The sequence below is a fragment of the Urtica dioica genome, chromosome 8, assembly GCF_054948205.1.
Source record: "Urtica dioica subsp. dioica isolate 48M chromosome 8, U.dioica_male_clone48M_v1_H2, whole genome shotgun sequence".
Classification (NCBI taxonomy): domain Eukaryota; kingdom Viridiplantae; phylum Streptophyta; class Magnoliopsida; order Rosales; family Urticaceae; genus Urtica; species Urtica dioica.
Genome location: NC_142763.1, coordinates 25,690,438 through 25,703,302, shown reverse-complemented (window position 1 = coordinate 25,703,302; position 12,865 = coordinate 25,690,438). Strand labels below are relative to the sequence as shown.

At 35.1% G+C, this 12,865-nt stretch overlaps 1 pseudogene; it reads left to right on the top strand.

Annotated features, from left to right (window-relative positions):
* The first annotated feature begins 3,521 nt into the window (after positions 1 to 3,521).
* LOC149388662 (ARM REPEAT PROTEIN INTERACTING WITH ABF2-like) lies at positions 3,522 to 11,098 on the top strand (annotated as a pseudogene).
* The last annotated feature ends 1,767 nt before the right edge of the window (positions 11,099 to 12,865 follow it).

Here is a 12,865-nt window from a genome sequence, read left to right as displayed (position 1 = left end):
ATAATGCCGAGGTCCGACTCATTCCATCCATAATGGAACTTGGTCTTTTTTTATCTTTGAAGATCGAAAATCTAGATGCGACTGAAATTCCAATTTCGTTAAATTTCGAAATAATTTAGCATTTTATGGAAGATTTAACTTAAAATACCATAAATAAAAATACAATCTCGCGTGCGAGGTGCTAGTATAAAATAAGTAGTATGGGTCATTGGATTTAAATCTAACTGTTCATAGTTAATAATAAAAAACATAAAATATAACGAAAATGACTAGAAGGAATGCCTTCCATTCATTATTGTCGCTTTTGGTCTGCCATCGCAATCAGAAGTTTCAATCTACCCAGCAACAGAAACGGAAGTTTCGAGGGCATAAAGTTTATCGTCTAAAGTTCTAAAAATGTTGGTTATGACGCCTTGATTTATATTTTCAATCGCCTTAGAATTATAAGTAGGAAGTCTCTTTCGGCGGCGACAAGAATCGAAGGAGCAATAGTAGGCATTTGAAAGAACTATTAAGAGAGTGAATACTATCGTCATGGTCCAAAAGCTGAATCTTCATCTTCCGCTCTCGCCAAAATTTTGCACGTTATGTCAAAGAGCAAGCGAGGCCGCCGAATACCTTTTCTTGCGATATAACGTAGCCTTTGACGTTTGGTGATGGTTGTTCGGAAAGTTTGGAACTAACTTTTGCCCCGTCTCCGTCGAGGTATTGTTTCAACCTCATGTCTCGCCAAGGCGTAATTCGAAATGGGTCACGGCGGTGAAGACCGGGGTGTTGTCAAGGTGTTGGTGTTTATGGAATACCTGAAACAGAGCGATCTTCAACAACGAGATATGGAACTCTGTCTAGTCTTATTGATAATTTAAACCATTGTATCGCTCTATGGCTTTTTTTTCTTTCTAGTAATGAGTTTAATTAGTTTTCTTTAGCGGATTTGAGTAGGGACTGGGCTAGCACTCTGTAATTTTCATTTTTCGAGTTTCTTTTATGCGGATTTGGGTAGGGACTAGACTAGCACTCTGTAATATATTTATTGGGAAAAACAAATAATATATTAATTAATGATAATATTTAAGAAATATTCTATATTATCAAGTTACCTGAATAATTTATTATAATGTGAGAAATAAATAAAGATTATATATAATTTAAATATTATATATATTACAAATATATTGGAGATATTTGACTAATTCTATTCATATAATACTATCTTATATTGATTATAATAAAATCAAATAAAATCAGGAAAGTTGCTATTTTGGTTAACCTAAACATAGCAAGTTGGAAAAGTTATAAATAGGGGACATATGGTTGATGGAAAATGACCATGACAACACACTTTTCCGCTCTTTGAAAACGTGTAGCCCTTTCCCTATAAGTGTGGTCAAAATTATTCTTTCCCAATTTGAGAGAATTCGTTCATTACACTTCATGAAAGAGTGAAAATTATTCCGACATCTTGTCGGTGTAATTGTGAGGCAAGAGAATTAGCCCACGCCTTGATGCTTATGCATCCGGAGAACGACTCATTACACTTAGTGTTGATACACAACGAAGAACTCAAGGATCTCGAAGATTGTCAATGGGCATGAAAATTTAAATAGCGAAATTGCATGTAAGTTATTTTGAATTCTCCTATTTATTTATTCTTATTAGTTTTCAATAGTAGTACATCAATAGTTTAATTAATATATAAATTAGACCTATTATTCGTAAAATATAAATTGTTAAAGATTTTTTTTTTGGTCTGCATTAGTGAATCACGATAATTCCCAACAAAATAAAACGATAACCATAAATGTTATTTTAGATTTATTTTAGAGAACCGACACTCATATAGCTTCTCATGGTATGTTTTTCAGTCTAAATGAATAAAAACAAGGATTTTTTTGTATGAAATAGCCATTTCAAACTTAGTGTTTAGCCAAAGGTTTCACAAGATGATGCAAAATAGCCACTTATAATGTAAAAGTACTAATATACCCTTAATTATTTTCAAAAAATTTAATCATGCTTTCAAAAAATATAATCCCCTCTTCGATAAAGCATAAGTAGAAAAGGAAGAAGAAGTTGTCAAAAAAATTTAATCATGTTTTCAAAAAATTTAATCCACTGTGCGATAAATCAGAAGAAGAAGAAAATGTCAACAAATTTAATCCTGCTTTCAAAAATTTTAATCCACTGTGCGATAAATAAGAATAAGAAGATGTAGAAAAACTCGACGACGATCGAACACAAACAACCTGCTTGTTTGGGGCGGCAACGATAGAAGAGCATCGGAGAGCACATCGGACGATGGAGTTGAGGCCGAGCGAGCAAATTAGGGCACATAGATGGATCGAGAGTACCATCACCACGTTGGCGTCGAATGTGCTTCCGCTGCCACTCGTTGGTGAGTCACCGCCGCGAAAGTTCACCGAGAGTGGTTGTGAAGTTGGTGAAGAATAGTTGACCAGAAGCTTCCTTAAGTAGTGGGAGGTGCGAGCAAGTTCAACGGCGAGAGCTTGGAGATAGACGGAGTCTCTTCCATGGTTGTACGGCGGTGTATCTGTAGAGAGATTACTGAGCGAATAGAAGATAAGGGAATGTGGGTATTTTGGGGGTTTTGTCAATTTTTGACTATTTTGCCTCAACTTTGAAAAGTTTGGTTATTTTGCTAAACTCAAATTTTAAAATGGCTAGATAGTCACATCACCCTAAAAACAATTCCAGCACAAAAGTAAATACTCAAATTTAGAAATAATGATATCGTCTAAATTTTTATCCAAACAGATATGTTATCACAGAAAAATATACTCAAATTTATATCTAAATTTCTATCAACACCTATTTAAAATATTGTGGGGTTGAGTCACTAGTTATACAAAATTATAGGAAAAAAAAAATAGATTCTATGAAGTAGATATTTATTTATTCATCATTAATAAACAAAATTGTACGAATGGAAATTAAAAGCATATACAGTATCCTAAATGAAAATTGGTGTAACACTATTTATTTTATTTTGTGTAAAATTTATGCCAAATATTTAAATATTATAATTTAATTAATTTATATTAAAGAATTAGAGTGTATATATTTTAGATTAACATGTGTAGATATTATAATCTAAGTCAATTAGACTATTATATATTTTTAGAATATTATATTTATTTATTAAAAAATATAGTGTAATACTATTGGAATTAAATTAATATAATATAAATATAATTTTTTTTTTGAATGACCATCATGTTTAAGTTTTAAGTTTTAACAACATTGATTATATTTATAACAGTGAGCCATTTAATTATAAAACATTCATCCCCAAAATTGTTAGCGGGAGTGCGCGCTAACACAAGAATTCGGGAAAGGCAAATTGGCGGGCTATTTCAAACACGGTCCTATAAAAAGAAAACACCCATTCTCATATCGCCCCCTTTCTCTCTCTCTCTCTCTCTCTCTCTCTCTCTCTCTCTCTCTCTCTCTCTCTCTCTTCTCTCTCTCTCTCTCTCTCTCTCTCTCTCTCATTTGCCGCCATGGAAAGCAATCAGACTAAACCCTACTCCGCGAGGCAGAGCTTGAAGCGGAAGCTGGAGCCGGAGTTCCAAGGGCATCAAGACCAATCCGATCGGCCTCTCAAAATCCCTTCCCTCCATCAATACAGCGACGACGACGAAGACCAAGATCTGCTCGCCAATATCCGATCTCACCTCCGATCCCTCGAATCCGCCGCGCCGGAAGATCGCGCCGCCGCCAAGCGAGCCTCTCACGCTCTCTGCGCGGTTGCCAAGAACGGTACTGGTTTCGTCCCAAACCGAAACCTGTATTTTATCGGTCTTCATTTCTCGATTCTGGAAAATTGCGGTTTTCTCTGCAGAGGATCATGTGTGTTGTTACATTAATTGGCGATTTAATGTTGGCAAAATATTTAAAGAATCGTGATATATTATTTCGGATAGAATTGTGCCTTATTACGATTCATCTGGAAGCGTTACAGTTTCTGTTGTAACAGTTTGCGCAACAATTACGGCCCATTTACTTTTGGGTTTTTCTATTCCGAATGGAAGTAGGATTCCAGCGTGGATTGATGATATAATGGGCTGGTGATCCTAATCCGACTTCAAGATTCGTTTTGACCTAATTTGCTTTATAAATAGGTCATAACCACACCATCTTCACTCACGCCTTTGGAGAGATTTATTTGAGTGTTTTAGCTGAGCTTAGAATGACATGTGTTCAAGCTTTTAAGGTATCTTTTACCTCTGCTTTGTTGCCACTTCTTCTCCACATGGTTTCTTGTAATTCGAGGGAATAAAATGAAAGCGCTTATATATAAGCGCTGTCTTATGTTTTCCACAACGTTTCTCTTCACAGGCCACGTGTCTTCTGTCTATTCGACAATAAAAAAAATGATGTTTTGACAGCGTTTTTTTGCCAAACGCCGTGAAAACATGTGCTGTGAAAAGCATGATTTCTAGTAGTGTAGATGTTAGGTTTTTCAATTGTTTTTGTTGGGAAACACGTTTATAAGTCTCGGGAGAGATATTCTGTGGGAATCGAGGGGATCTCGTACTTAAGGGGAGCCTAAGTTGCTGTTGAAGAGGATAGACGTAGGTTGGGTAGCTAGCGAGGGAGTCGTTGAGTGTAAATCCTTATTGTACCACATTATCATACACTACAACATATACAACATTTACCGACGATTTTTTTCGTCGGTAATAACCCGAGAATCGTCGCTAAATGTATTTAGCGACGATTTTAGCGACGATTATTATCGTCGCTAAATGCCCGTGCCTAAATATATTTAGCTACGATTTATTCGTCGCTAAATATTTACCGACGATATTAGCGACGATAATGTCGTCCCTAAATGTCGTGACGAGAAGTTTTTTTTCATTTTGAAACAGGTAATTAGCGACGACTTTTTCGTCGCTAATTAGCACGGGAAAATTTCCCGCGTGCATTAGCGACGACTTTGTCGTCGCTAATACCTTATGTGTAATAATAATTAGCGACGACTTTGTCGTCGCTAATTATTATTATTATTATTTTTTATTTTTTTCGTCGTTAATTATTAATTTTTTACGGTTTTTTGTTTATGAAATTCTAAAATGAAAAATCAAATAAAAACTAAATTATATTATCCAAATCAACAAATATATAAAATCCAGTTACGTACGTTTTCGGTTATCGAGAAATATGTAAATAATAATCTACTATACACAAAATATCTAATAAAACACTAGTCGCGACGTTTGCTTTGTCGTCCCGGCGCTCGTTTCCCCCCTCTTTCACGTGAAACGCTCTTCTGCTGGCGCTGAAACTCTGCAGGCTGCGGCGGAACAACGTGCTGATCAGTAGACTGACTTGGTCCGCCGGGCGTCGTCTGCTGGCTGGCGTCGGGAGTCCTCTGCTGGCCGCCCGTCAGTGGTTCGATTATTAAAATTCATAATTCAAATCAACTAATTAATTTCACATTTTTAATCATTTCTAACAAGAATTAAATACAATTTCATTTAATTTACATAAACTAACTAATTGTTTTTACATAATTTTACCTAATATAATTATTTATAACTAATTTTAATATTTATACCTATAATATTAAAATTTATAACGAATTTAAATATTTGTGTAAACAAAACTAATTTAAATATTTATAAAATTTATAACAAATATATAACTCATTTATAACTAATTAATTCATTTATAATTTATAAAATTTATAAAATTTATAACAAATATATAATTCAATAAATATAAATTATGTAAATATAACTAATTAAATCATTTACATTTATAACTAATTAATTCATTACCATTTATAACTAATATATAAATAAAGTTATATATATATAAATAACTAATATATATAACTAATATATTAATTCTATAAATAATTAATATATATATATATATATATATATATATATAAAGTTATATATAAAAAAAACTTACTGATGTATGTTCGGTCAAGGACAAGACAGTGGGGAAGCGGGGAGCGCGCGGGAAGGCGTCGGCGGGGAAGCAGCTACGGCGTCGGCGGCGGAGCGGCGGAGTAGTGGCGGAGCGGCGGAGGAGCTGCAACGGGAGAGAGAGAGGTAAGGAGAGAGATGTGAGGAGAGAGAGAGAGAAGTGAGGAGAGAGAGACTTACCGGGGAGGTAGAGATCGACGTCGACGGCGTCGGCGGCATACGGCGGAGGAGGCACACGGCGGAGGAGGAGAAACCAGAGAGGAAAAATGGGGATTTTAGGGTTTGGGAGCGAATGAGGGAACTGGGTCGCGATCTGGTATTTAAAGACATTTAGCGACGATTTTATCGTCGCTAATTGATTTAAAATCGTCGCTAAATGAACTTAATTGAACCAGACATTTAGCGACGATTTATTCGTCGCTAATAACAAATTTCACATCTTTAGCGACGATTAAATCGTCGCTAAATCATTTCGTTTTAATTAAATGGGAGGGATTTTTCCCTCTTTAACATTCGTCAAAATTCGAAATCATTTAGCGACGACAAAAACAAATTAGCGACGACAAATTCGTCGCTAATTATATTTGCCGCCAAACTTTAATATTTTTGGCACCAAACAATCAGCGACGATATTATCGTCGCTAAAAGGGTGATTAGCGACGATTTATTAGCGACGATTTCATCGTCAATCGTCGCTAATAGTTTCGTCGCTAAATGTGTATTTCTTGTAGTGATAGTAAATTGCTTTCCACCGGACAAATGCCCTCCAGACGTAGGCACGAATTGCCGAACTGGGTTACCAGCTCTGGTGTCTATTTATTATTTCCGCACTCATATCGTTTATCTTTTGTTTTCTCTAAATTTCAGCAACTGTCGCATTTTCTGTTACAACACTTTCTGCAACAGCTGCGCAGATTCAGTAATTTCAATGTGGACTCGATAGTGTATTGTGGAGCCATTCTGGTTCTGGTCGAACGCTTGAAGCCGCCGACGCCTCAGATCGCCGACGGAGCAGAAGCTATTAAGTACGAGTTTGAAGTGGAGAAAGCATGTGCACTTGCGCTCGGGCTAATTTCTGATAAAGTAAATTCACTATTTGCCTTTTCTGCTTTCAATTCTGATGTACTGGAGAAGTATGCGTGATTTATATCTCCAATGTTTTAACTGTGCCAAACAGTCCGAGTATCAACAGCGCATTGTTGACTCTGGAGCTTTGCCGCATTTAATCGAGCTGCTAAAGATCCGAGACAATGGCGTTAGCTCTCGAGCAGTGAGTGGTGTTTTGAAGTGAGCCGCTGATGCGATCAGCAATCTCGTTCATGAAAAATTGCGCCATAAAAAGAAGAGTCAGGTTTGTTCCTTTGATTTGTAAATTTATTTGTGTTTCAGCCACGAACTCTCCTGGAATTGCTGATTATGTTGTGTATGTCATTTTTGTTTGTGTAGAATTGAAGGTGGCATTCCTCCTCTCGTTGAGCTTCTTGACTACCCAGACGCAAAGGTGCAGAGAGCTTCTGCGGCGGCCATTCGGACCCTCGCTTTCAAGATGAACAACGACAAAAAACAGGTATGAAAAAAAAACTAATATCCTTTCACATGTTCTGTTGCTGGAAGATATATCCAACGTTCCTGGATGAAAATCGAGTTTATGTGTTGCAGATTTTGGCATGCAATGCATTACCTACCCTTGTCCTAATGCTTATGCCTGATGATGCGGCCATACACTATGAAGCGGTTTGCACTTGCCACATGTTTTTTTCCCCATTATATTTTGATGGTTCGTCTTTGAGCATTATCTGAAGTAATGAAGTTTTGCAGGTTGGCGTGATTGGAAATCTTGTCCACTCGTCCCCGGATATTAAGAAAGAAGTTATCCTGGCTGGTGCATTACAGCCTGTGATTGGGCTACTAAGGTAAATAACCAGATTTTGACTTATCTCAGTGTTACCTGCTACTAATATCAATTGTAAACCATTTGCACTTATCTTATTTGAAATGGAAGTACATAGTGATAGAACTAGAAGTTAAGATGTGTGGCTGAAGATATATTATTTTTGTAAAGACGAATTTGGAACTTTTAAAAAATATTAGAGCGACCCCAGTGATGCCTTATGTGCTTTGTTGAATGTGCTATGATCATCAAGCTCTTGAACATAATTATAATAAGGGCTTTGGTGACAGCTCTAGTTGTACGGAGAGCCAAAGAGAAGCAGCTTTACTACTAGGCCAATTTGCCGCAGCAGATTCGGATTGCAAGGTGATCAGAGATGTTTTGGTTTTCTATTTTCTTTTCCTGTATTTTGCTTGTGTTCCTTATTTGATTTGTCATCAATATTGTAACAGATTCACATTGTACAAAGGGGAGCTGTGAAGCCATTGCTTGCGATGCTTCAGTCTTCAGATTCACAACTGAAGGAGATGGCAGCTTTTGCAATCGGGAGGCTAACCCAGGTTCCTACTTAATCTCGTTTAGGCATACAAGAGAGTTCCACATGTCAGATTAGCAAATTCTTGAATCGTCCCAGAACCAAATGTTTTGTTTCTAATCTGACCTACTTTTACATACTTAATTATAATTACAAATAAAAAACTGTACATGTATATTTAAGTAGTCTAATTTAACAAGAAACTACAGGAAATAATCATTCAATTACACAATCGAAACCACTAAAATGTTCGCAAATTATTTGTTAAGTTAAGCAGGTCTAAAAGATTTATCTAACATAATTTAGGTAGTAGACAATTTCCAGTAAAACATTGTCATGGTTAAGGGATGAGCAGAACCTGACTGGATAGATTGTTCATCACTGTAGGATACACACAACCAAGCAGGCATTGTTTATGGTGGTGGCATGGGGCCTCTCCTTAAACTCGTTGATTCAAAAAATGCACTGTTGCAGCACAATGCTGCATTTGCTCTATATGGTCTTGCAGATAATGAGGTAAAAATATTTATCTTAATTTTCTTTAGGTGTATGTTTCAAATATTTATGTGTTCTTCGTACTTCTACTTCAATAGATGTACAGTGTTAGTGGGGATTGTATATTAAATAGTAGAAGTTATATTAGCCTATAAATAATGGAGATTAAGATGGAAAATGTTATGAAAACAGTATGAAAGTATACCAGGGCATATCATAGAGTACTGAAACTAATTTGGGAATTCTCTTCCAGGATAATGTTGCTGAGTTTGTGAAGCTTAGAGGCATTCAGAAACTACAAGATGCAGAATTCAATGCCCAAGTACTGTTTTATTACCTTTTTAGTTGCCGCTTGTGTATTGGTTTAACTCCTTTTCAGCATTGGCCATCGAAGTAATTTTGTTATATATATCTTAATTCATTCATTTATTTATTTGCTTGTAGCCAACTAAAGACTGTATAGCGAAAACTCTGAAACGATTAGAGGAAAAGATCCATGGGAGGGTGAGTTTCTCACAATTTCAGCTCTTATGCATACTCTTTACATTGGCTTTAGCATTTTGTGCTTGATCATATTATCATTCGATGTACAAATTCATTGTGTGTCGCAAAATCTAGTTGCCATTATATCGCGTTTTCTGAAAGAAGAAAAAAAAAGATTTAATAGATTTCAATTCCTTTCTTGTTTCTTCACTTTGCAGGTGTTAAATCATCTACTATATCTGATGCGAGGTCCGGAAATAACCATCAGAAAACGAGTGGCATTATCTCTTGCTCGTGTTTGTGCTCCTGGTGACCGGAAGACTATCTTTGTTGATAACAATGGTAGGCTATTAACTTTGTTAGAATGATATACTCTATTTTAGTTTATGCATTTAGTGGGGTTTTGTACGCCCATTTGGTGTCACTTCTGAGCTAGGTTAAGATCATTGCAATATCTTTTGGTTATTATAAATATTATAGTGGTATTTGCATCTTATATCACAAATTGGCAATCCAATTGCAAATAAGTCAAACGCCAAAATGTTAGAAAGTTTTAGAGGAAGATGAAGTAATTTTTAATGAGGTATTGTAAAAATTCAGAAGACATGGAGTAACTAATAAAAAGATTAAATGATGAGAGAGAGTAATTTGAAATTTGCACATGTAACACGAATGTAAATACGTGACACAAATGCAATTTTGACAACTATGTGACACAAATGCAAAAAATCGACGAATTTGTGACATTGACGCAAATTTCCCAATATTATACGTATATGAGTAAGGTATGATTTTTAAGTATCCTACCTATACTCTACTTGCTTGAAATTATTACTATATCTATGAATTTTAAAGCATATTTTATTACATGTTTTTGTTAATTTAATTTTTTTAGCTGTATTTTTTATTCAAGTATTTTTTTTCGATTATTTATTTTTATCAGTAAAATTTAATATCAAATGGATTAATTTTTTTATAGGAAAGCCAACTTAAACATTTGACATTGCTAAATACGCAACGTTTGGTAAATCTTAGGTAAATAGCCACTTTCAGACGTAAATTTTTGGTAAATAGCTAACGTTCGGTATATGAAAATAGTTATTTACCTAAGATTTACGTTTGAAAGTGACTATTTATCTAAGATTTACCAAACGTTGGCTATTTAGCAACGTAAAACGTTAAAATTGGCTATTTTTCTTAAATTGTACAAAATAGTCATTTGAAATTTATTGATTAGCAAAATAACCAAAGTTTCAACTTTTCAGCAAAGTAGAAATTTACGTTTTCAAAATTTTTTTGACAGCCAAGATTAAAATTATCACTTAAAAAAAAAGTAATCTTGGGGTCAAAATTTTTTTTTGAAAACAGATTATTGCACCTTTTGGCTATTTCACAAAATTAAGATAAATTTTGGCTATATTGTAAATTCATAACTTTAAATTAGCTATTTAGGTACATCATCCTTAAAAATAAATGAGTATTACGTAAGATATGATTAAAAAAAAAAATCGCAGGTAGAATCTGATTTTGTAGGACCCTATCTAGACCCTACACATTGACATCGCTGCTCTCAATCATAACTGATAGTTAATTTCAAAAGCCTTATCTTATGTTAATTATGGTCGAGAATCATGCTGTTTTTCTTATCTTATGTTATTTTCATTCGTATGTCTAGTTGTGAGAATCAGCCTCATCTACTATGACGTGCAAGTATCAGGGGTAATCAACGTTTGAGACTTCACAAGTTTTCTTTTTATATAATTTAGTTAGCAATGAGGTCAAATTCACTTGTTTTTTTTCTTTCTTTTCCTCTATCCTTAATCCCGTGTGTTTGTAATTGAGAGCAGATCAAAGAAGCAATATAGTGAGGGATCTATGAGTGTTATTTCTCTGACATTGATAACCATTTTGTCCCGTATTTAGGATCGGGTTTTCTTTGTAATTGGAGGTTTGTGTTGATCAGAATATTGTATTGAAGACGAATATGATAAAAGTACAAAACGAACATCTTTATTAAGGAGTAGCGGGGATTAGGTTTACACTGAACCTCGTTAACAAATTATGTGTGTTTTTTTTTCTCTCTCTATATATATTTATCTTTTTTCCTTTGATTGCTTGCATTTTAAGGTATCGTGTTCTTGAGTGATATCATGTTTAATTTCAACACTAGTAATAGAGTTCGTATCAAGGTAGTTATCCAAGCTATTCTTAGATGTACGATGAGTATGTTCAAGCTGCCCATGAGAGTCATCTTAGAGAGATAGAGAAGCTTCTAGCGTATTTTCGGGGGGATTCAATGAAGGAGAAGAAGATCCATTGGGGATGTTGGTCGAATCTATGTAAACCGAACTCGGCGGGTGTTAGGAGAGTGCAAAGATACCATAAACCGGCCGAACCATCGTTTTTATAAATCGTCGACCAAGTTCAAAACTTTTTATTTTATTTATTTTTTTAATTTTTTTTATATTTTTATTTTATCTTATATTGTATGATCCAATTTTTAGATCGGTCTAATACGGTCTGATCTGGTTTCAAAAATTAAAACCGCAGTTTAGACAGGACCATATCCTGAAGTTGCAATAAGTTAATTTATTTATTATTATTTATATGTAATTCCAAGACATTAAACTTGCTAATTTTGGATGAACATCAAATTTAATAGAATGTTCATGTTGGAGAGCGATTTTAGACGGGAATAAACTGGACTGTGTACATCCCTAGTGGGTGGAATGGCTTTTTGGGATGTTGTAGCATTCAACAAAGTTCTTCTTGCCAAAGGGACTTGGAATTTAATTCGGTACCCATCCACTCTCTCGAATCGGATTCTTAAGACTTCCTACTTTCCAAACTTAGATTTTATGAGCGAGAGTTGCCAATGGGGTAGATGCGTTATAGAGAAAGCATTGTTAAAGAGTTGGTGATGGTGACATCATAGACATCCTCGAAGGCACGTGGATTCCCCGAGAACGAATTTTTAAGCTCATAATCCGACATTTCATTCCCGAGGACCTTTGAGTTATCGACCTCAAAGTAGCTAACGGGGATTAGAACAATAGTCTAATCCATGGTTAGATTGGAGTTGAGGATGCATATGAGATTCTCAAAATCACGTGCTCATAAATCGACCTGGAATGCGTTCAGACGTGACACTGTTTTTTGATTGACAATTCGAGTGCAATCAAAATTCTGAATCAAGAATCGAAATTTAGAGTTGGGTGCAAACTAAACTTGGTCGTATAAAAAATGAAATGAGATCTCGGTGTTCATAATATTTGTACCCGCTTACTTGAATAGGTAATTTTTAAATAGGCAGTAAAGGAAAAGTGTATTATAAAAGAAACCGGGTTTGTATTTCTATCTTTGTCCAAGTTAAGCTATATGCTCAATTAGGCCAATATAAAAATCCTCGAGTGAGGTCGGAGGAAAGTCCGTTTCTTTAATCCATACCATAGATAATAAGTGTCTACGCTGCTTAAACTTCTATCCACACTCTGCCACGTG